The sequence below is a fragment of the Cibotium barometz genome, chromosome 45 (genome assembly GCF_041138505.1).
Source record: "Cibotium barometz isolate CiBa-2024 chromosome 45, ASM4113850v1, whole genome shotgun sequence".
NCBI classification, from domain to species: Eukaryota; Viridiplantae; Streptophyta; class Polypodiopsida; order Cyatheales; family Cibotiaceae; genus Cibotium; species Cibotium barometz.
Genome location: NC_141090.1, coordinates 36,031,861 through 36,055,815, shown reverse-complemented (window position 1 = coordinate 36,055,815; position 23,955 = coordinate 36,031,861).

Sequence of the window (23,955 nt, the reverse complement as noted above, 5' to 3'; positions counted from 1 at the left end):
CTCATCTTCCCCAACCGATGAATGAGGTGCCTCCATCATTGCCACCATGAGAGGGAAGAAAATCTCATCATGGACGACATAGTGAATGACTTATTTGGAAGGGAGGTCATAGATGATAGTGAGCAAGCTCCAATGTCACAAGAGGAGGAAACCTTACATAGAGAGGTAAGCACACCTTTGTATGAGGGATGTTTGTACTCCACATTGCGAGAAGGCTTGGAGCTATTGAACTTGCAAAACAACTTATGGATGGAGTGATACAAGTGTCACAAGTATTCTTCAGTAAGACCCCCTCGTTCTATTGAAAATATTTCATGTTCTATATACTCTCTCCTTGCTAATATTTTGGCATTTGCTTTCTTACCCTATGTTGTAGGTTTCTCAAGAAGATTATTCCCTCTCAAAATATATTACCGAACTCATGACATGGGTGTCCTAAAATGCTCTCTATGCTAGGTATAAATTACACAAAAATACGTGCATGTTATTTAGAGGGGTTATTAAAGACGCAACATAATGTCTAGAATGTGAAGTTCCTCGAAAGGTTTTGAGACGGTTCCCTATCATTCCTCGCATCCAAAAAATGTTTAAATGTAAGGGGATTGTAGAACTCATGACATGACATGCTACTCATTGCTCGATCGATGCCATCATGGGATCCTAGTTGCTTCATCGGAATGGCAACATGTGGAGCATCAATGGCTAGAGTTTAAAGATGAGCCTCATCACTTACGTCTTTGGCTTGGGCATGGATGGTGTTAACCCATTTGGCTTGAAGTCCACATCATGGTCTACTTGGCCTATTTTATTGTGGTGAATTACAACCTCCCTCCATAGGTGGCAATCAAGAAAGGTCATATCATGCTTACTCTCCTTGTACTAGCAAGTATAAGGTGCCAAACATGGATGTGTACCTCGAGTCTTTGATTGAGGAGCTTGAGACACTATGGCGAGGTACCAAAGTACATGACGTTTCAAGGCCAATAAATAGGCATGAGGGCAAATGTGAAAGGAGTTTTGATTTGGATGATGCATGACTATGCTGGGTTCTCGGAGTGCTCAGGTACCTACTTGAACCTTATATGCATGAGTTTAGCCTTTAAACTTTAAGTTTATATCTCTATCTCGCTCATCTCAATTAAAATAGGTTTGGCAACCTCTGGACATCATGCATGTCCTATTTTGCGGACCATGACTTGTTTCGGAAAGACCCTCTATACTTAAGAACGTGGTGTATGACAAACATCATTGATTTCTCACTCCTTCACATCCCAAGTGTGTGCCACATGATGTCTCACCACTTGTGATGAGAGGTAGAGATTGGTTTTATAGCATGAAGAAGCACTCCCAATCCACCACCAAATGGGATGTCTAGACACTCAATCTTCTTTTGACTTCCATATTTGTGTGACATGAAGATCAATCATCTCTTAGATCCCATGCATATCTTCAAGAATGTGGCAACAAATATCTGGGACCATTTAATTGGTAAAAGAGATACAAAGGGTGCAAGGGATGACTTACAAAACATTGGGCGCCTTCAAAGTGCATGACCAATTGAAAGTGAGTGGAAAAATAGTCCTACCAAAAGGCACCATGGGTATTAACCAAGAGGGAGCACAATAAGGTGAAAAGTGTGATTGCCTCTTTTCGTACACCAATGGGAGTAATGCATTCATTCAAGGGTGCCTTCACAAAGACCAAAAAGAAAGGATAGGAACAATTATATGGCCTCAAGACACATGATTGGCACAAGATATTATAGGTATTTCAATATTCGCTTTTTTATTTTCTCTTTGTGGTACATAATTTGTAAGCTCATATACTAACTTTCATTTTTTTCTATACATAGTTTATTCTGCCAATTGCTATAGTTGGTTGTGGAGACAAGAAGGTGAGAGAGGGTATTTACAAAATGGGAAGCTTGGTGAGGTATGAATCTTCTCTTCAATTCACAAAGCTATATCGCTTATTTGGAATTCTCATGTGCTCACAAGTTATGTATTGGTAAATAGTACACATAATTTCTATGTATATAGGTATATATCCTTAAAGAAGATAGATCCTACATCCATTGAGATGACTCTCAATGCTATTGAGGCAGTGCATATAATCGAGCAAAACTTTCCTAGAACAAATCTCACTAGCCAATGGCGGCTTGTGGTGCATTTGATTAATGAATTGGTGTTGTGTGCCATTATTCATGTTTGATGGAAGTTTTTCCTTGAAAGGTTCATGAAAAGCTTAAAGGACTTTGTGAGACAAAGAGCAAGTCTAGAAGCAAGCATGGCAGAGGGATGGCTGATGCAAGAGTCTCTTGTGTATATCTCAAAACATCTATCTGGCATAGATCCTTCCATGCCACAATTATGGAGCAATGAGGAGGATGACCGACTAATCACTAATGTGCCTCAGGGAAAAGAAAGGCAACGAATACTGGATGAAGCATTACACCACAAGGTGAATACATTCTGCATTCTAAATAGTCCTATCATGGAGAAGTGGATTGGGAGATACAAGGATGCAATCAATAGACGAAAGGATGAGAGAAGAGCTTTCAGAAGAGAAACTAGATGCTTGTCATTCCCACCTAGCTTGGAAACTATACCAAATGTGATCGATATAGAATGGATTTGTATGGCAATATCGCAAAATGGAGAGATGATCACAAGAGAAGAGCATGAGTATGCAAAAGAATGTGACCCTCAAGTAAGTACATTCTTCATCTCTATCTCACGTATATAGCTTGTTTAATGCACTTTATATACTAAATGTCATGCTTTTGTTTAATGTTAGTATAAACTATATAATGCAATATGGTCAGAGGAAAGGCACTTTCGCACGGAGCATGTGGATTCTAAAAGAAACACATTTGATTGTGGTGTGATGGAAACTTTTGAGCAAGAAAGTAGAGCCACTAGACATAATACCAATGTCATAGAGGACAATCTTGAGTAATTATGCAACTATTTAGGATATTCTTGAGGTTGGATTTAAAGCATTTAGTCTATTCATCTTTGATTTCAAATGATTCAAGGTGATATATAGAGGTGCTCAAGCAACCATGAAGAAACATCCAAATGGGTTCTTCCAAATTGATTCCACCAAGTTTTGGAATGGTTGAGAAAGATACCTATGTACTACCTAAACACTATCAATAGGTTAGTAACCCAACCAATCCCAAATTAAATCTTGATGTAGTATAATAAAAGTGTAACCCCTTTGCTTTGTGATATTAGGTTGTGTTTCACCGTCGATAAAATTGATCCAAAGTGGTGGTATGTTATACAAGTTTCCCCTCGTTCAAAACATATCTTTTAAGATTAAGATGTGGAGACCAAATCTCTGGATGAGGTGCAAGCACTACCTCAAATCGGGTCATTGGAAGAAGATAATGAAGAAAACATTTAGGACGGGGCCGATGAAGAGGAGGAACATCAATTGTCCTATCTATCCACTTAATTTTATTCTCAAGGATCAACTTAATTTTCTAAGTTGCCTTTCCTGCAAAAAAATCACCATTTCCAATTCATGTGGAACATAAGCAAGTCCTCAACCTTAACAAGCTCCTAAAGAGTCACAATGCTATCCTTAGCTCCTATCGTCTCTTTCAATTTGTTGATATGAAAGACTAAACTTCCCCTCCTAAGACATTCCCACTCTTATAAATAAAAATGGGAAACTCAAACTATATGACAACTGACTCCATAATATGGTTATAACTAACTCATGCTATATGACCCCCGTTATGAGGCATAATTATGGTTAAGCAATTGGAAAATCTACTATTTATGTATCCATATGGGATGGTGGCCTAGGAGGATAAATTATTTGGAGATGACCTACATAGATTTGATGCAGTACCAATCAGGCTACATGCACAACCTTTGATGAATGCTAAACAATTGCGAAGGTGCTGAAGATAGCCTTTGGAGAAAAAATCAAGCCTATAATCACATCTCGTAATAAGGATGAAGTTCTTATGTGGACCACTATACCCACTATTCTCTATACATGGGGTTGTTTAACTTTAGTCTTGGATGTCTTGGAGGTCTTGTTTTGAGGCTATGGAGCCGCAATGGGCACCTAATGGACTTGAAAGTTGTGCCAAGAGAAAAGATATCTTATATTAGCTACCATTAGAGGTGGAATAATCACATTGGAGGTCTTGTTTTGAGGCTATGGAGCCGCAATGGGGCACCTAATGGACTTGAAAGTTGTGCCAAGAGAAAAGGTATCTTATATTAGCTACCATTAGAGGTGGAATAATCACATTGTAACCCCAAACAACATTTTTGATAGGTGAATACAAGGGCGTACTCAATTGAATTAAGTATATATATATTTTATACATAATGCTACTATACCTCATCCCCTTCCTACTTTTATATCTTATAGTCTATTATATCCTAGCTTCTATTAGCAATGAGCATACACTATCTTGTGTCTTAATAATGGTAGATCATCAATTAAACCTTCTTTCCTCATAGCACACAAATGTGGAGCTTACATCTACACATCAATGAATGATACATCATGATTCTCCATCTTTGTTATTATAACAAGTTTTAGTTTAATGATATGCACGATTCTACTTCTTGTAACCATGTGCTTGTATACATTGCATGTCCTATCCTCGTGCACATGTGCTAATTAAAAATTTATGAAAACTTCTAGAGTTTAATAAAACCAACAATAAATGAGCAATAAACACATATATTTATCATGTCACTCAAATATCAAGGAAGCATAGGCTTTATAAGGGCTAGGGAGTATCTTAGTGCTCGTCATTGTGTAAAGCAGTGTGCTAAAATAACTTATTAAGCATGATGAATTTATAATGCATGGATTCAAAAGGGATATGTGTCCCTCACATGAAAGCCACTTGAAATCTATAGCCAAAAATATAAGAGTACCTCTATTGGTATTTGTGATTGAAAACTAAGAGTACCTCCATTGGTATTTACGATCGAAAGTATACTAAGGACAAATTCAATGAACAAAAACACATGGCCTCACATGTTCTTACATAAGGACAAATTAAATGGGCAAAAGGACAAATTAAATGAAGGGACCTTCCTTGGAAAAAAGCCATGCCATTCCCATTGCAAGGGAGTATATTTACCAAGGTCCTACTCAAACATAGCTGAATATTTTACATGGTTTTAGGTCCCATGTGCTTTTCTCTTTTTCTAGATTTAGGCTTACAAAGGTCTTGTCATTGAAAATTGGTGGATCTATTGACTACATGTAAATAAGGGGGGTTTTCCAAGTTCCAAAAAGTGTTTTTAACATGTGAGAAAGCTTATATTCAAGGGACTAGGGGAGGTCTGTTTGGATTAACAATGCATATGATCTAGGAGTTTGATCTAAATTGTGGCCTAAACTAGAGCCCTCCCCTATTTTATTATCCGTAATTTAAGGAAGGGGTTTAGACTAGAACTTGGATCAAACTCCCAGATCAAAAGCATTTCTAAGTCCATGGCCTCCCCTACTCTTGTCCACAAGTTAAGGCCATGGGCTTAAAAGTGCATGTGTAAATGAAGGATTTCCCAAAGCCTAAAGATGCATGCATGTGCAAGTTAAGGCCATGGTCTTAAAAGTTCATGTGTTAGTGAAGGATTGCCCAAAGTCTAAAGACAAATACATTCTCTATTTTGTTTTGACTTAAAATAAGAGAAGAGGGAAGATTGGTGCCTTAGGTAAATATCGAGAAGGCCAATTAGGTGAGAAGTGAGGCTCTCTTTTCTCTTGAGGGTGACCAAGGAGAGAAGTTAGGTCCCCCTTTATCTTGAGGGAGATAAAGATGTAGGGCCTGAAAAAAGGGGATACTTAAAAAAAATACACACTCTTAGGCTCTCATCATCATGCCAACCCGACAATAGTTTACTCGAGATAGTTTAGTGGATAGAGCGATTGTGTTATTCCCCAAGCTTGTGGGTTCAAATCACATTGGCTTTGGTGGAGACGTCCTTGTAACTTGCCAGATGATGGGTGTGTGTTGTAACGAATACATCCGGGTTGTAATAAAAACAGTAGATTAGTTGTCGAGCCTTTTTAAAAGGCTTGTCCATACGGTGGCAATCTTTTTGCAAGTTCTGAGAGCATGGATGCGATAATTTTGACTAAGCCCCTTCATTTCCAAGTTGTCCCAACCTTTTTAAAAAAAAAAGTTACACGTCCTCACTTTCTCATTGGAAGGCTGGACGTTACATTGTTTAGGGGGGTGGTCCTTTTCCCAAGCTCTCAAAGCGTGGACGTTAGAGGGTCATACAAAGCCCCTCGCCTTTTCTTCTAAGTTCCACGCTTATGGCGTTGTCTTCTATGCCATGGTGGTGCGCTGTGTCTCATGTTGTCTATACGATGGACCATCTCTTGGGCTTCACTATATAATATGGTCTTCTGTCTTCTTGCTTTGATTCACGTTGCATTTCCTCACATCATAATAAGCTCTTGCAGCTGGGTGGTGGCTGAATTGGCTTTGCATTCTTCTCAGAGTAGAGATGGATTGTTGTTGCCAGATGCAAATGCTATTAGCTGGGCTGTCAGCAGCTTCTCTGTCTAACTCACCCCTGAAGCGCAGGCCTTACCACAAGAATTGCAAGTGCTCCTTGCATAACATTAACCCCAAAGCCAAGCCCTCCCCCTCTTCTAGAGTAACATTTCCTAAAATCAAACCATAATGATGCAAGCAAAGCTAGCATTAATTGCCATGGAGCCCATCATGTCATACTTCCAATTTTAAGGGATCTCAGCTTCATATATTGCAGTGCAACATCGGCACATGACGGTTGAAATCAGAAAGAGGATTCAATTACAAACCCCATACTACCATATTATTTTAGATGCTCAAATGTTAATTTGGAGCTTAGTGAGTCTTGCCAAAGTTTTTGAACTTGGAACCCCCCCCTCTCCAGAAAGCAAGTCCAAGCTGCTCAAGCCCTTGGCATTTTTAAGCTTCCTTAGCTCTTTAGTCGTATACAGTTATAAAAACCACAAAAGGATGGGGTTGTGATACTCAATCAGTTATCAAAACCCTAAATGGATTTGTAATACTCAATCAATGGGAGGCTTATTTATATCCTAATGCATTTACTCACTTTTGACTCCAACATATACCATGTAATCACTCTATTTGTCTCTTATTCAATCTATTCTTAAAATATCATGTATATAACTATAAAGTGCATGAGCTACACAACATTGTTTGCACACATATATTGAAGTTGCTTCATTGCATGAGCTCATTCAACACAATAGCATAGCATTGTAGTCGATGCTACAAGTGTTCATTCTGCAATCATGCCACGGATGTGCATTGGAATTTTATTATGCTTTCAAGAAAATAAAAAGTTACATTCTAATACTTTTGGTTTTTGTTGGAATTTGTGTGCTTTACAAACTTTAAACCAAAATCATGTTCTTCTATAGTTGAGAAAGGACAATGCATTGAACTAATTATCAGATGCATACACTATATCTCACATTGCATTGAACTACATTATCACAAATACATGCACTATATCTCACAATAAAATTTCATGTGTTGTTTTTAGCACCAAGCAATGTTGCATCTTCACCATATTAGTCATGTAAAAATATATAATCTAGACCATATTCATTGAATAGTGTGATATGAACATTTACGCGAATTTATAAAATAAGGGTATGGTATAGATGAGGGGCATGCCTTATGGTAAAGATAGAAAGAAGGGACATGCCTTATGTGGATAGAAATAGGTGGCCAAATAGTGTTTTGTTATAACCATGAAAACTAAGAGAAGCAGGAAAATCATTAAAAAACTTTGCCATATGTGTTGACTTATAGCTTATTCCACAACCTATTCTCTAGAGTTTTCATCTACCTAGAATGTTCATGAAAAATTCATGCTTGACGACTTTTGATGCTGCCTATTGTCATGAGTACTTTTAAAAAACAAGAGGTGGAAGAGAATGAATGAGTTAGGGATTATGGACACTTAATAATATAAGAGAAGGAGAAAAGTACCATACATGACATTTATGTGAATATGTAACATTAATTTGTGTCCAAACTTTCTTGTATCAAGATATGGTTGTATTAAAATAGAGACATGTGAGAATTTACACTTTAAACTAATTGTCAAAGTACCAACCACTTGATGTATGTAAATGTTGGTAAACAAAATATTCACCTAATATTCCTAGTCAACCATGTATGTAAGGGTCATATGGTATAAGGTTATTATCATGTGTAGCATTGGCACTTTACATCAAGAATTAGCTAAGGGTCATATGGTCTAAGGTTATTATTATGTGTAACCATTGAAACTTTACATCAATTTACTAGCGCTAGAATTCACCAAGAATCCACGAGATGTACGAGGAGCCAGGGGAGCATTAAATGCATGGAATACATCGACGTTTGGGCCTAGAATTAGGGGAGGTAATGTAGGAGTTTATTGAGGATATGCTTGAAATCATTCATGATATATTTTGATGCTTGTACTTGGCCTATTTAAGAGGCACACATCTCATGAAGGAAAAACTTGATCTCTTCTCCATTGTGTTGTCATTATGCTAAACTCTTGTGCTTAGCCTAATCATTATTTATTAACCCTAATCTCTCCTAATCATACATTTCCATGGCATTCTTTAATGCATATGAGCCTCCCTAAATTCCAACTATAAATGTGTGAATGGATATCATGAATATCCTTTACTATGAGGAAATCAAACTTGAAGGAAATCATGAATATCCTTTACTATGAGGAAATCAAACTTGAAGGAGGAAAAGGAAGCTAAGTCTTTTTCATTGTGCCACATAAAATATATATTACTTAAAATCTCTTTTAGATCACTCTATGCCAATATTATAAGCATGGTTTAATTGCATAAACAAATAATGATTCATGTGTGCACGTGCACGCAAGAGAGAGAGAGAGAGAGAGAGAGAGAGAGAGAGAGAGAGAGAGAGAGAGAGAGAGAGAGAGAGAGAGAGAGAGAGAGAGAGGACCGTAAGATTGAAATATGTTATCAAAATGTGAGAAACACACTAGCTACTTTCAAATATAGATATTCATAGAGAGGATCACTACATGCAAGCCAAGAAAGGATTGATGTGCTTTTCATGGTCCCTAAGTTTGGTTCAACATAACGCTACTTTTTAAAAAACATGCCAAAAAGGTATAGTACACAATGTTCTCAATGCAAAAATAAAAAATAAAAAATGAAAAGCAAGAATTCAGAAAGTTAAGTACATAATGAGTATAATGCACAATGCAATAATACAATGAAAGACTAGATCCTTAAGTAGTTAATAATTTCAATACTTAGGGAGTTTGAATTTGTGTACCATACTAGGGATTTTTTAAATATTCTTAACATAATGACCTACATTGTTTTATAGTAGTTAAAATTGACTTGATGTAGATGTAATGTAGAGCATGCTTTTAATTAACATAATGACCTACATTGTTTTCTAGTTAAGATTGACTTGATGTAGATGTACTATAGAGAATGCTTGTAATTAAGCTAAACATGTGCATAAAACATGATATGTGTCTTGGTGCAAATTGGTGTAGCTATATAGTCATTACTTTAAATGTACTTCCTAAACCACAAAAATGTGCAGTAGTTGTGGCTCTTTTTCCTTTCATAAAGCATGCAAATTCCCAATAAAAGCAAAAGCCACTAGAAATTTTTGAAGTATTGGAGTTTATGTTCTTGAACATGCATGGTTAAACTTTTGATGTGCATGGTTAAACTTTTGATGCATCTCCGTGGCATCAAGGCATAATGGATCTTAGATATGCATAGACTTTAAAATGCACCATCTTATTTAGATGTGATAAGTAATGTAGCTTATTAAGGTGTGGGAACAATGCCATTCACTTTAAAACTTTCAACTTCTAAATTTATATCCCTTTACCTAGTTTATACTAGGCATCCAAGTTATATGTCAAAGGCATGTAACACAATTTGCATCACCTCTACAAAGACATAAATGCATCTTCTACTTATAATCAGGCATCATTTCTTTATAATCTTGCTTAAACCCTTCTAAAATTCTACCCATAAAACATGATATGAAGATGTGGATCCTATGCCCAATTATCCTCAAATTCGATTAACTTTCATCACACATAACATGATCTCATAACATATTACTTTTATTCTTCAATTTCCACATGAAACACCATGCAACCAAAGACTCACTACAACATAAATCATGCATGTACTTACTACTCTCTCACTCCTCATATGGTTACCTTTATGATGGGAAAGCAAGAGGGAAGCCATGGTGGATCTATTCCCTCGTACAAAGCTCTCTGTTGTGCTACTGATAAACCTATCCTTGACTTCCTCTCTGTTGTGCTACTGATAAACCTATCCTTGACTTCCTCTATAAACTAGATTATTTAGCACGCCTTATAATATGTATGTTTCAATAAAATTTGTGCAATAAAATCCAACTCATTACCTTTAATGTAACATTCATTCCTTTCACTTATCCTTATGCTTATGCCATGGAACTAAGTACCTATGCTCAAGCATCCATATATTCTTTTGAAGATCTCTATTCAAAACCATTCTCTCACCTTTCCTAGATATTTACATTTTAATACTTAAAAGATAAAGGGAAACCATGGGTGATCACGCCCATCCCAATACAAACACCCCCAAGGAGGTCACTCTTCAGAAACGTATGATACCACATGAGTTAATACTTAAAAGATAAGGGGAAACCATGGGTGATCACTCCCACCTCGATAAAAACACCCCCAAGGTGGTCACTCTTTAGAAATGTATGATACCACATGAGTTAACCGACGAGATATATTTTTCAATCATGCCATATATAGTGTATAGAAGGGGTATATTTATAGGTTTCCTTTTATTTTTTACACCCCCTACGTAAATTCCCTTTCTAGAATTAACGCTACTAAAGAAAACAAACACAGATTTAAATTTTCTATGTACAAAGGAGGAAAAGTGAAAAACCTAAAGCAATATCTCATCAAAGCAAACTAAAATCTCCCTAAACTGAAAACCCTACTTTTCTTATTCTAAAAAATCTAGAGAAGTCTCTAAATGACTAAAAATTTCATAAACCCATGTATACTTAATGAAAAATGACGAAAATTAACAGTCACACTCTTAGAGCATAGAGGTAGGCATGGGTAAAAATAAATTCAAAAATGTGATGTCTACATTCTCATGTGCATTCAAGACCCTATATATAAACTCCCTTTTTACATTTTTTTATTTTTTAAGAACCCCCTATTGTATACAAACTCCTTTTTATATAAAAAGGTCTAATCTATGTATAATTACTATTATAAGGGATAACCAAGAATTATAGAGAGAGAGAGAGAGAGAGAGAATTTACATAGGGGGTGTAAAAAAATAAAAGGAAACCTATAAATATACCCCTTATATACAATGTACATGGCAAGATTCAAAAATATCTCATCTGTTAACTCATGTGGTATAATACATTTCTAAAAAGTGAGGTCGCCTTGGGGGTGTTTGTGTCAGGATGGGAGTGATCCTTCATGGTTTCCCCTTATCTTTTATGTACGAAAAATGTAAATATATAGGAAAGGTGAGAGAATGGTTTTGCATAGAGATCTTCAAAAGACTGTATGGATTCTTGAGCATAGGTACTTAGTTCCATGGCATAAGCATAAGGATAAGTGAAAAGGTATGAATGTTACGTCAAAAGGTAATGAGTTGGATTTTATTGCACAAAGTGAAATCTATTTTGTTGAAGCATACATATTGCAAGGCATGCTAGATAATCTTATTTTTAAAGGAAATCAAGCATAGGATAGTTTTAAAATAGGAACACAGCAGGAGAGAGCTTTGTACAAGGGCATAGATTCACACGGCTTCCCTCTTGCTTTCCCATCATAAAGGTAACCATTTCAGAAGTGAGAGAGTGGTAAGTAAATGCATGCTTTTATAAAGCCATGTTGTAGTGAGTCTTTGGCTCTGCAGAGTTTTGCATGTGGTAATTCAAGAAGAAAAGTAAAATGTTATGAGATCATGTTATGTGTGATGGAAGTTAACCGAATTTGAGGAAATGATGCCTTATTATAAGTAGAATATGCATTTATTTCTTTGTAGAGGTGATGCAAATTGTGTTTTATGTCTTTGACATATAACTTGTTTATAAGTAGAATATGCATTTATTTCTTTGTAGAGGTGATGCAAATTGTGTTACATGCCTTTGACATATAACTTGTTTGCCTAGTATAAAATAGGTAAAGGGATATGAATTTCAAAGTTAAAGTTCTAAGTTATATGCAAATTGTGTTACATGCCTTTGACATATAACCTAGATGCCTAGTATAAACTAGGTAAAGGGATATGGATTTAGAAGTTAAAGTTCTATTAGGGGGTTGACCTAGATGTGTCTCATCCCTTACTCATAAAAAATGAGCGTAAGTTTGTATACATTAGTTAATTTATAGTATAATAAATCCTATGTTTGGGCTCCAGATGTAACTCACATGGGTAGAAAAACTTGATATATTGTTTTGTACTTGAGATTATGGCTATGTTATATATGTCATTGTATACAAAGTAAGAAAGGTAGGTGAAATATTATCATATTTAGGCATGGTCCTTGACCTTGTTGAGATATCTTTGGTAACCACCTTGTAAGGGGAATTTCATGTAAGTTAAAGGATGGAACCACATTAATAAACATGCAAAGATGTGGGAATAAACCTAATATTTTCTCAAGTAGGAGGAGGCACCCAGCTACCCTTAAGGGTGTTCCCAAGAGGGAGGAGCTGGGTAGGGCCTCACAAATGGTATTAGAATGCACCATCATTGGCATGGAGAAGTGTAAGACTAACCATGGATCATGTATTTCAATAGGCCATGGGAGAGGTTGTTCTCTACTAATTCCAAGGGTAACTTTCTAGATTGGAATGAACTTTTGACAAATATAAATAAGTGAAATATCCGAGATGGCATAAAAATAAACTAGAGTGTGGTTTGGTATCTTTTGGAAAACGTTGTACTGGAATGGAAAAAAATTTGGAAAAAGAATTTGTGAGGTTGGAGACCTCTGTTTTGTGATTGCTCCTCTTGGAGAACCACCAAAGATTATTGACATCTATACTAGCCATAGAGATGCAACATTTGTAGAGTACTCATCCTCAAAGTTGTAGGCTATATATTATCTCTTAGATAACCAACATTTGTAGATTACTCATCCTCAATGTTTTAGTTATATCTTGTGGCTTCGATAACCCAACATTTGTAGAGTACCCATCGTCAAAGTTGTAGTTAAATCTTGTGGTGGGTGCACACACAAGATGCAAGTATAATGAGCAAGGGGGAGTATAGAGCCTATATTTGAAGCACCTAGTGTTGGAGTATGAATTGAATTAGAAGGCTTAGTTTGGGCTAATAAAGTTATACATGATCCTCTTATAACTAAAAACTAGATTCTAAATTGTGAAAGTATGAGATTTTAAATTTTTTTATGAGTATAGACCTTTCCGATGAATGAGAGTATAGACCTTTCAAATGAATGAGAGTATGGTTGAGTTGAAAAGTGTGTAGTCCGAGTAATTGCAATTATCCTTATCCAGAAATAAGTTATCCTTTATTGGTTTGGGGCATGAATGGTTTTGTGATACTAGAAACATGGTTGCAAAGTGAATGGAAGACGATATTTAATGCTCACTACATTAGTGGTAATCTTTTAAAAATAAAAAGTCTGACCTGAGGTAAAAGTTTTGAATTTGGGTCTCGATGATGAGGATTTGATGATGTGTATCACGAGAAACTCACAAAGAGTGAAGAGTCAGGTTCACATTGGTCATGCCCTTAGAGGTGGCATGATCTAGAGAATCATCTAACTCTATAACAGGTGGCATGATCTAGAGAATCATCTAACTCTATAACAAGGATTATTGACAAAATCCTACTCAAATAGAAATTTATCTTGTGATTGGATAAAATCATTAGAAAGTGATCCTTAAAGTTATGATTCAAGTATAATATACATGGAAATAATCCAAATTCGATACACTATAGAATGACCCTGATGTAGCATGCCGATGTGAGAAAGAGCTTATAATGATGTTGGCCCCATATTGAGCCAATGAATCCGAATATGCAAGAACTCCTTTGAGTCACTTAAAGAATGGATAAAGCTACAAAATAGTATTTCAATGGCAAGGTACTCTCCAGGCAACAAGACCAAGATGATATGGCTAAAAATTAGAAGGACCCATGAAAGATTAGTGGAAGCTAGCTTGCAGGACCCAAGGGATTAAGGGTGATACTTGCTAGCGGTTGAAAGCCTTAGTTGATAGAGTTTAATTGAGTAATTTTATGAGCATTAGAATACCCTACACCTATGAAGACAATTAGGAAAAAGTTATGTATAAACATTTACATAGATGCTAACTTTGAGAAAAGTTAAAGGCTTGCACTTTCTCCATAGTTCAAGAGTAACTACAACTTATCTAGACTAAGAAAATACATCAGTCTAGTAAAAGTAGGTGATGCTAAGAAAATTGTCTAACAAAGTTTATCCATATTAAAATATGGGACATGATGTATATAAATTTTAACAACCTGTAGTTTGTTAAAAGATGATGTATATAAATTTTAACAACCTGTAGTTTGTTAAAAGATGATTCTTGCCTAGCTTTGCATCTAAGATGCTCGTAACATTCAAATAAAGAAAAATATTTATGGTTTTTTAAGCTCAAATTAAAATATTGAATGGGAGTTTTGGCAAGTATGGTGCTTCCACTTCAGGTTAGTTTGATGATCTTGGAAATGCTGAGATATGCTATAACGACCCATTTATTCAAGTTCTAGACAACTTGAATCAATGGGTAGTTTTTTAAGCTCAAATTAAAACATTGAATGGGAGTTTTAGCAAGTATGGTGCTTCCACTTCAGGTTAGTTTGATGATCTTGGAAATGCTGAGATCTGCTATAACTACCCATTTATTCAAGTTCTAGACAACTTGATTTCTTTCGGGGGTATCCTCTAAGGTGACCCTCAACTTACCCTTGTTTTTCTCAAATGCAAGGACATTCATGTAGATTGTTGCCTTGCAATTTTGGTAAGTAATTGAGATGGTCAATTTTATAAAGGTTGTGTTAATAAGCATGGTAATGTAGAAGCCTTGGATAATATATATAAGTTTGATAAGATATAAACCCTTGATAATGGAAAGGTCTTGATTAATTGATAGAGGTTATCTTAGTGAAGATTGAACCCCCATGGGAACTGGGATCATTCTTTAGACCCATGCTAGCATTTTATATAGGCTTAGAAGCTAGGAAATTAGGAGTGTAAATAGGGGTCCAGTTTTAAATGTTTATTAACTCGTGTAAGTGTTCAAGGTATTCAATTATCATAGCTAAGCTAAACCCAGATGAAAATTTTAAAGCATTATTATGAAGAGGTTAGAGATTAAACCTTGTCAAGGAAGAGATAATGACTACTTAAGGTTGTTGAATCATATGATTATGAAGAGGTTGAAGCTTAAACCTTGTCAGGGAAGAGATAATAATTACTTAAGGCGGTTTAACCTTGAAAAAATATTTTTTTGTGAGATGAGCTATATATATTTGAACCTTAGAAAGACTTTTGGCCGAGAGCTTTATATGTGAGTGGAGAGAGGAGAGAGTGGTTGAAGAGGGGGGGAGGGGGGGTGGGGGAGCAGAGAGAGAGAGAGAGAGGGAGGGAGAGAGAGAGAGAGAGAGAGAGTGGAGTGAGGGCTAGGCTAGGGGAGGATGAGAAGAGAAGAGAGAGAGTAAAGGAGTTATAGAGAGAGAGAGTGGATGTGATAAAAATCTCTCTCCATACTTGCTCCAAACCCATCCCCTATCAACCTAGTTCTAGTGGAGTCACTCATGCTAGGAGATTTAGCTTGCATCTTGATTACCTTGACACCGTAGGTTGAGTTAGGACTTGAAGTTTCTCTACACTTTAGGCAATCAGTGAACTAACCGAGAGAGTTGTCTACTCATGATAATTGTTCTCACTTTGTCAAGTAGCAGATAGGATAAATCAGTTCTATTGGAACATTGCACATGTTCAACATTGTTGGATCATTCAATTGGTTAGGATTTTCCTATGATAATATTGAAAAGGTTATGTTTAGTATAGGTTTCAATCCAAGTTTCCCTTGAGAATTAGAACTTAAAGATATAGTTCTAAGTGAAAATAACCTCAGAAAAAAATGACCTATTCATCTAATTCCACACATGCATTTGGTAGATGATATGGTACAAAAGGAGAGTTATATCATGGGTGTTCTAGTTTGAACACAGGCTTGATAAGAACACTTTCAAAGGTCATTTATGATGAGAGTGTTTATATATCTAATAATTATGTGGTTCTCAGAGAGGAAAAGTACTCTTTTATATCCCATAGGTACGAGGAAGTATCCATTCCTAATAGGATAGGTAATTTGATTGGATACGAACGACAATTATCTATGTGATGTCAAATCATACGATTCCTTGGGAGTTGGATTGAGGGATTTGTGTGTTCCTCATATTAACTCTTGTTTGAGTTTTTCTGTCTTTAGTTTGATTGAGATTAGCTATAGGAACAATGGGGCTACAGATTTAGTCAATTCTATGGCAGAGTTACAAGTGGAAAGAGCAGACATAGTGATCCAGATTATGGAGTTAGTTGTCATATAGTTTGAGTTTCCCCTTTTTATTTCTAAGAGTGGGAATGTCTTAGAAGAGGAAGTCTAGTCTTTCATGTCAATAGATTGAAAGAGATTCTAGGAGCTAAGGATAGCATTGTTACTCCTTATAGGAGCTTGTTGAAGTTGAGGACTTGCTTATGTTCCACATGAAATAGAAATGGTGATTGTTTTGCAAGTGAAGGTAACTTAGAAAATTAAGTTTATCCATGAGAATAAAATTAAGTCAAAAGATAGGATAGAGGAGGACTTGAATTAGGAGACAGTTGCTAGTTGAAAGCATACACTTCCCAATTTTCTTTCTTAGATAGATTCTTTTTATAAGAGTGGAAACATTTAAGGAGGAGAAGTGTGTTATGTACCTAGTATTAATCCTTGAGATTAATGACCTAATTTGGTAGGGTTAGAGGAGCCCTAAGATTAGGAGAATGTAGGCTAATACAAGTGGCTAAGGTTATTATTTAAAAATCTATATGTATATTGGTTATATATAATAGGATAGTTATTTATAGCAGCAGCATCAGGAACCATATAAGTGAAACATGGGTTATTATTGTCATAACCTCACTATCTGGTTTTTGGACAGGCCCTCGAGCCACATGGTCTAGTACCTATGTCATCAGGTATACAAGTTGCAAATCTTCGACTGATGAGCCTTAAGGTAATTCTCCATCTCCCTGTGGATGTAGTAGGCCCAATCATCCTCCTTTTCTACATGCACCTTTGCTATTCAGTTTAGTGGCACCCCCTGTTGTACCTGTCCATTGGCTTCACTTGCATGATTAGTGACATAGCACTGCATGCCTTTTCTGTGACTTCATCCTTGATATTCTTGTATTTGGCTCCATTAGAGTTGTACGAGTTCTTCTTCAGCATTGCATCCAGGGGAATTTTGTCAAAGGCATGTGTATGTAATTTTTACTGGTGGTGGGAGCTATAGAGCCTCACCTATTAGTTCTTCTATGATCAATACTTACTCCGTGGTGCCATTTGCTTTTATCACTGTCCCCCTCTTGGTGGCTCCGGCCTGTGGCATTGTAAAGCCACCTTTCCATGTGCCATGTGGATCTCTTTGCTAATTATGGCACCATGGAACACTTGGGCGTATTGACCCAGGTAGTTCATCTTTGGGCCCCATGTTGGTCTTTTCTTTTGACTCACTAGGGATCCCGTTGCACTGGTTTGTGTCACAACGGGGGTCTCTACGGCTTCCGGTCCGGCCGATGATATTGATGTTCGACATCTGTACATGGAAACAAAGGTCAGTCCATAGACTAGTGGGGCATGTGCCACACCTTGTTGTTGTCTTTTTTCTTCTTTCTCTTTTCTCTTTTTTTTTAATGATAAGAAGGTTAATTGTGATGGGAAGTGTGTTAGTGGTGTGAACAATTAACAAGGTATATTAGCTGTGATATGACATGGTCCAATTGGGTGAAGTACCGTGAAAGTGTAGGTGTTAAAGCTGTGAATGTGTAGCCCGTGAGGGGTAATCCTGTGAAAGTGTAGGTGTTAAAGCTGTGAATGTGTAGCCCGTGAGGGGTAATCCTGTGAAAATCCGTGAGTTGTAATTCTGTGAGTTAGTTTTGTGAGTTGGAATTCCTTAAGTTTGCATGTTTTCGCTCTAGCCATGATCTTGCAAGTTTTGGCTCTAGCTGTGAGTTATTTAGGTTTTTTGTTTTTGATAATTTTGATGAATGCATGATTTGATCGAACCGCAAAGCAGGGTTTTGTGCAAGGATGCTCACGAGGGCAATCAATGATTATGACATTGTTTGACAATCAAAGACATTGTTTGACAAGCAATGACATTGCTCGTTGACAATAGCATTCAGTAATTATAATCAATGACTTCAACACATGAAAGAAAAGAAAACACAAGGGAAATGCCCAATCTCCCACCTCAACCCGTATGTGTCGATTTGTACTCGAAGAAGTGAGGATGAAGGCGATGCAAGGGCGGGCTTGAATCTTGCATTGTGCACACGATGATTGGCGAATGCAAAATGACGAAAAAAGGAAGGAATTTTGATTTTATGGCGTAGTCGTCAGACTAGGTGCAGCCTTAATGAAGAATGCCACATGTCTTTCTGCCTGCAATTGGTCCAGAAAAAGTAACCGTTTCACGATATAAAGCACTTTGGACCAGTTTACAGCATGAACTATCTTGTACCAGTTCACGACGGCATGAAGCATTTTGGATCAATTCACAAAGTGAACTATTTTGTATCAGTTCACGGAGTGAAGCTCTTAAGATTAGTTCTTGGCGTGAACCTTTTTGGACCATGTGTGTGCAAGATTGATACCCTATATTTCTCTTCATGCTCAGACATTCAACCATGTATTCAAAGAAGTGAACGATACCCAATTTTACCCTATATCCATTTTGTGACTAATGGATACCTTCATCTTATTATTACCATGGAAACCAAGGTGGTACTTTGACACTTCTGGGTAGGTGTTGTTGCAAGCATTTTAACTCCGTGTGAGAGTGTTTGATTCTTCCCTCCACCCAATCGAACAGTGTTTCTATTGAGTCTCCTGTTAATTGGGGCTTGTATTAGTGTCCATTTGTTGCACCTTCTTTTTCCTCCTTTCAATGTCCTTGTCCAGCTCCTTGATCAAGGTGGTTACAGGTATTGGTTTTGTTAGATTTAAACCATCTTATTGGGTTGTCTTCTTCCTCCACACCAGTGTTTGTGCACTCTTAGCATTGGTTTAAGTTGGGAGTTTGGTCTGAATGCCTTTACTACACTTTTCTTTATATTCGGAGGTGTTTGCAACTATGGCCGCTGGGTGGAGTTTGGGCACCCATAGTGTTGTATTGCCTTGGTAATAACCTTGTGCCATTACCAAGTCCTTTTGAACCCATTGCTTACGAATGCTTTGTGGAGTGTTGTTTTGTTTGGAGTACCGCCAACTTAGCTGACTGTGAAGACCATTTCTGACCCTTGTCTCCATTATGAACCTTTCTTGTTGATTTCTTATTGACGCCCTTCTCATCCTTGTAGAGCTGGTTTCTAAGTTGACCCTTAGAGCCACCCATTGTTGTGTACCCTATATGACTCGGACTGCTTTTTTGCATAGGGATTACGAAATTGATGCCTTTTTTGCTTCATGAGCTAATGTCACCGTGGTTGGTGTTTCTATATCCTTAATCATGGTGTGCTTCCCTGTGCCTCATTCAGCAGTGTTGTCCTCTTCTCCCATTGGATATTACAGTTGCTGGCGCAAATCCAGGATCATCCTAGGATCATTTCCTCCTCCCATGGAACCTACAGGCATGACAAACACCATCCCAACCAAGGAATTATTGATGATGGAAACATTAACACTTAAAAATCTCTCAGCTTTCGTAGTTATCAAGTGCACACTGCATACTTGTGCATTGGTGGTTTCAAGGTACAGTTTATCTAAGGCTTCCTATGTCTCATATGAGATCAGGTTATGACTTGATCTTGTATCTATCAATGCAATACTCGTTGCATGACATTTAGCCGTAGAGAGTCCCACCCTGAGTCACGCTAGCTCAATGTTTAGTTCCTCTTTATCTAGGAGAGTTACTCGAGGGGTTCACCTCAAAAAATGTTGGTGTACCACGTGAGTTCAGCAAGAGGGTTTTTTTAATTAGATACATCGAGAAAATTTTGGAGGATTACATTAACATGAGGGGTTTTTTAATTCAACTTTAGAAGAAAATCCGTTAGTTCATATAAGTAAAGAGGGGTTGTTTGGGGAAAAAATTTTAGTTAAGGGATTTTTTAAATACCTCTTGATGAACACACGTGATACCTAGGGTTTTCTGGTAGTGCACCCCCCGAGGAGAGTTAGTGAAGCCATGCTTACGTGCAACATTCTCTTCTAGAGTATCTGTTTGGCTTTGGCCTCCCTTGTCTTAGCCTGTTCTTGAGCTTGCTAGATTTTTTCTTTTGCGAGCTCCTTCTGTTGTTTTAAAAGATGTTCTTGCAAGAGCATCTCTCGGGTCAGTGGTCCAAAATATTTTTTAAGTTAGCTCCCATTGACGTAACCCTCCATTTGTATGCCCTCAATTGTCTCAATTCTAACCGACCCTTGAGGTGTGATCTCGGACACTCGGAAGGGCCCTAGGCCTCTGTACGTGAGTTTCTTTTCTCTAGTGCTCCCTACACCATACATGAGAACAAGGTCCCCCATTTCCAGTTCTTTTTGTTTTAAGTCATTGTCGAACCAATGTTTTCTTCATAATTTTTCAACCACCATAAGCCCATGCAATGCAATTAGTCTGGTCTCATCAAGCTTCTCTAAATCGATTAGCCTTTCAGCTACACTAATGCATTTTTCGTCAGACGCTCTTGTATTACAATTCTTAAGCTTGAATTAGGTACTCCATAGGCATTACTGCCTCAACACCAGACGGAAGGGAGTGTATCCCATCGCTACCTTATATGATGTTCGGTATGCCCATAAGGATGCTGTTAGCTTATACTCCCAATCCGTTCGCCTTCCTTCCAATGTTTTCATCAAGATAGTACAAAAAATCTGGTTTGTACTCTTTGCTTAACCATTAGCCTATGGATAATAAGGTAATGACTTCAGGTGGACTACTAGGAATCCAACAAGTAAGTGATCAATCACCTCATTAATGAAATGTGACCCGCAATCCACTGACCAACTCTAATGGGCAACCGAATCTCGTAATAATTTTCTCATATAAGAATTTTATTATTGTTCGTGCATCAGCTCACTTAGAGGCTCTGGCTTCCGCCCATTTTGTGAAATAGTCCATGGCCACCACGATTACATATCAAGGTTGTAATGGATACACCACTTGACTAATAGGTCCAACAAAATCAATCCCCCATTTCTCAAAAGGTTGTCTTACAATGATAGGGGTGAGTGGCATCATGTCCCTTTGTTGCGGGATAGCAACTCGCTGACATTCTTCGCACCTGTTGACAAATTCTATGGCATCCCCAAATAACGTAGGCCACCATAGTCCTGCTTAAAGAACCTTGCGAGAGGGAACCATAATCTCTCCAGCAAAATGTCCTCTAGCTATCCTTGAATGTGCTTCATCCAATGTCGTGAGTGACGAACTCATCTTCTCTCATGTATCTTCTTAGGAAATTTTCCTTACCTAGCTTATATAGTTCTCCCACAATTAATTGATAAGGTGCAGTAAGCTTGATAAGCCGCCGCATTTTATCTTTGTTCGAGGGTCATTCTTGCGAAAAACCATAAGCTAGATAATCAGATATTTACTCGCTCCATTCGGGCACCATGTTCAGTTTGAACAAACAAGCATCAGGGAGGTCATCATCAACACCAGTTGTCGATTCCCCATTTGGAATTCTCGACATATGATTAGCCAACACATGCTATGTCCCCTTTCTCATCACTGTAATTGTAAAGTCAAATTGATGGTCCATGAAGAACATAAATTTGTTGGCCAATAAGTAATGTCAATACTTCTCAACTACATAAACCATGGCCAACCCTTCTCGCTCTGTGGTAGTGTAATTCACCTCTGCATCAGTGATTAGCAAAGCAGACTGGGTAGTCCGATTTGAACTCACCAGGCTATGCCAATACGCATCTTATAACAAAGTTCTATGCATCAATATGCACATGAAATATAAGGTCCCAATTAGGTGGTCTTAGAATTGGCGTGCTAACCAGTGCTTGCTTCAATCGATCATATGCTTCCTGGCATTCCTCAGTCCATTCAAAGACAATGAGTAGCTTATATAATGGCCTGGCAATTTTAGCAAAGAAGATTATGAAGCAACGGTAATACCCAATGTGGCCCATAAACCTTTGCACACCTTTGTAATTAGTGGGTGGTGGCAGTTCCAAGATCAACTTGACCTTACTGTCATCTATGGATATACCATTCTTAGAGACAGTGTATCCCAATATCACACTGTGTTTGACCCAAAATTTGCACTTTAAAGGGTTTAGGGATATACGATATAATCGACATCCATCGAAAGTGTACACATAGATCATCAATGAATACCTTCAATTACTTCTATAAGTAGTCTTTGAAGGCTCTGCACATTAATTGTTGGAATGTTGTTGGGACATTGGTGAGACCAAAACGCATGACTTTGTAAGCAAATATCCCCCACATTGTATTGAAGGTTGTCTTATGCTAGTCTTTTGGGGCTATAGACACCTGTAGCCTGAAAATCTGACCAAGAAGCTGTAAACTTCTTCACCAGCTACTCTCTCCAAAACGTGTTCTGTATAGGGCAATGGATAATGGTCTTTCCTAGTAGCTGCATTGACCTTTTTAAGATTGACACATACCCTAAGTTTCCCATACACATTGTATTGAAGGTTGTCTTATGCTAGTCTTTTGGGGCTATAGACACCTGTAGCCTGAAAATCTGACCAAGAAGCTGTAAACTTCTTAACCAGCTACTCTCTCCAAAACGTGTTCTGTATAGGGCAATGGATAATGGTCTTTCCTAGTAGCTGCATTGACCTTTTTAAGATTGACACATACCCTAAGTTTTCCATTCTTCTTTGGCACTATTCGATTGGTGACAACCAATCCGTATGTTCTATCTCATAGATGAAATCTGCAGAGTTTATCAATTGCCTTCTTTACAATTGCCACATATTTAGGATTCATCTGGTATGGTTTTTGCCTTGTTGGTCTTAATCCTTCCATGATTGGGATCGTATATTGCACCACCTCAGGTGTGGTACACCCTTCATCTCCTTGTAGTTCCAAGTGAAACAATCCTTAAACTCCTTAAGGAGAGTAACGAGCTCATTTTCTTTAATCAAAGTCAATTCCTTAGCGATATAAATAGGTTTGGCTTCCTCCCTTGGCCCCGCAATATCAACTTCCTTGACTTCAGTTGGCCCATCGTATGATGTGGACAGCCCATCTTCCTTAACTCTTTTTGCCGTCATTCGGACCACCTTTCGTTCGTCAACTGTGTAGGTTTTGAAATGGTTTGGTAGTACTGAAAACAAGTCTGGTTTATCCTCATTCTCACTTTTTGTTTTAGCCACCATAATTTTCTCGGCTTCTCGCTCAAACATTTGTTTCGTTTTTGGCACTTAACTTTCGTAAGCTTAAGCGTTTCTGGTTCTTGAAGGATGACTTCCTCCTTACGTTTTCCTTCAAGTGATATCGTACTCAATTCCTCACCCCAATCATTAGAAAACTCGTCGTGTGCCTCAGTGGCTTCGAGGTATCTCAGCTCCATTGTGCCATGGGTTTTCTTTGTAGTAGGGCATTTCGTTGAGCAATATATCATTTCTTCTTTCACCA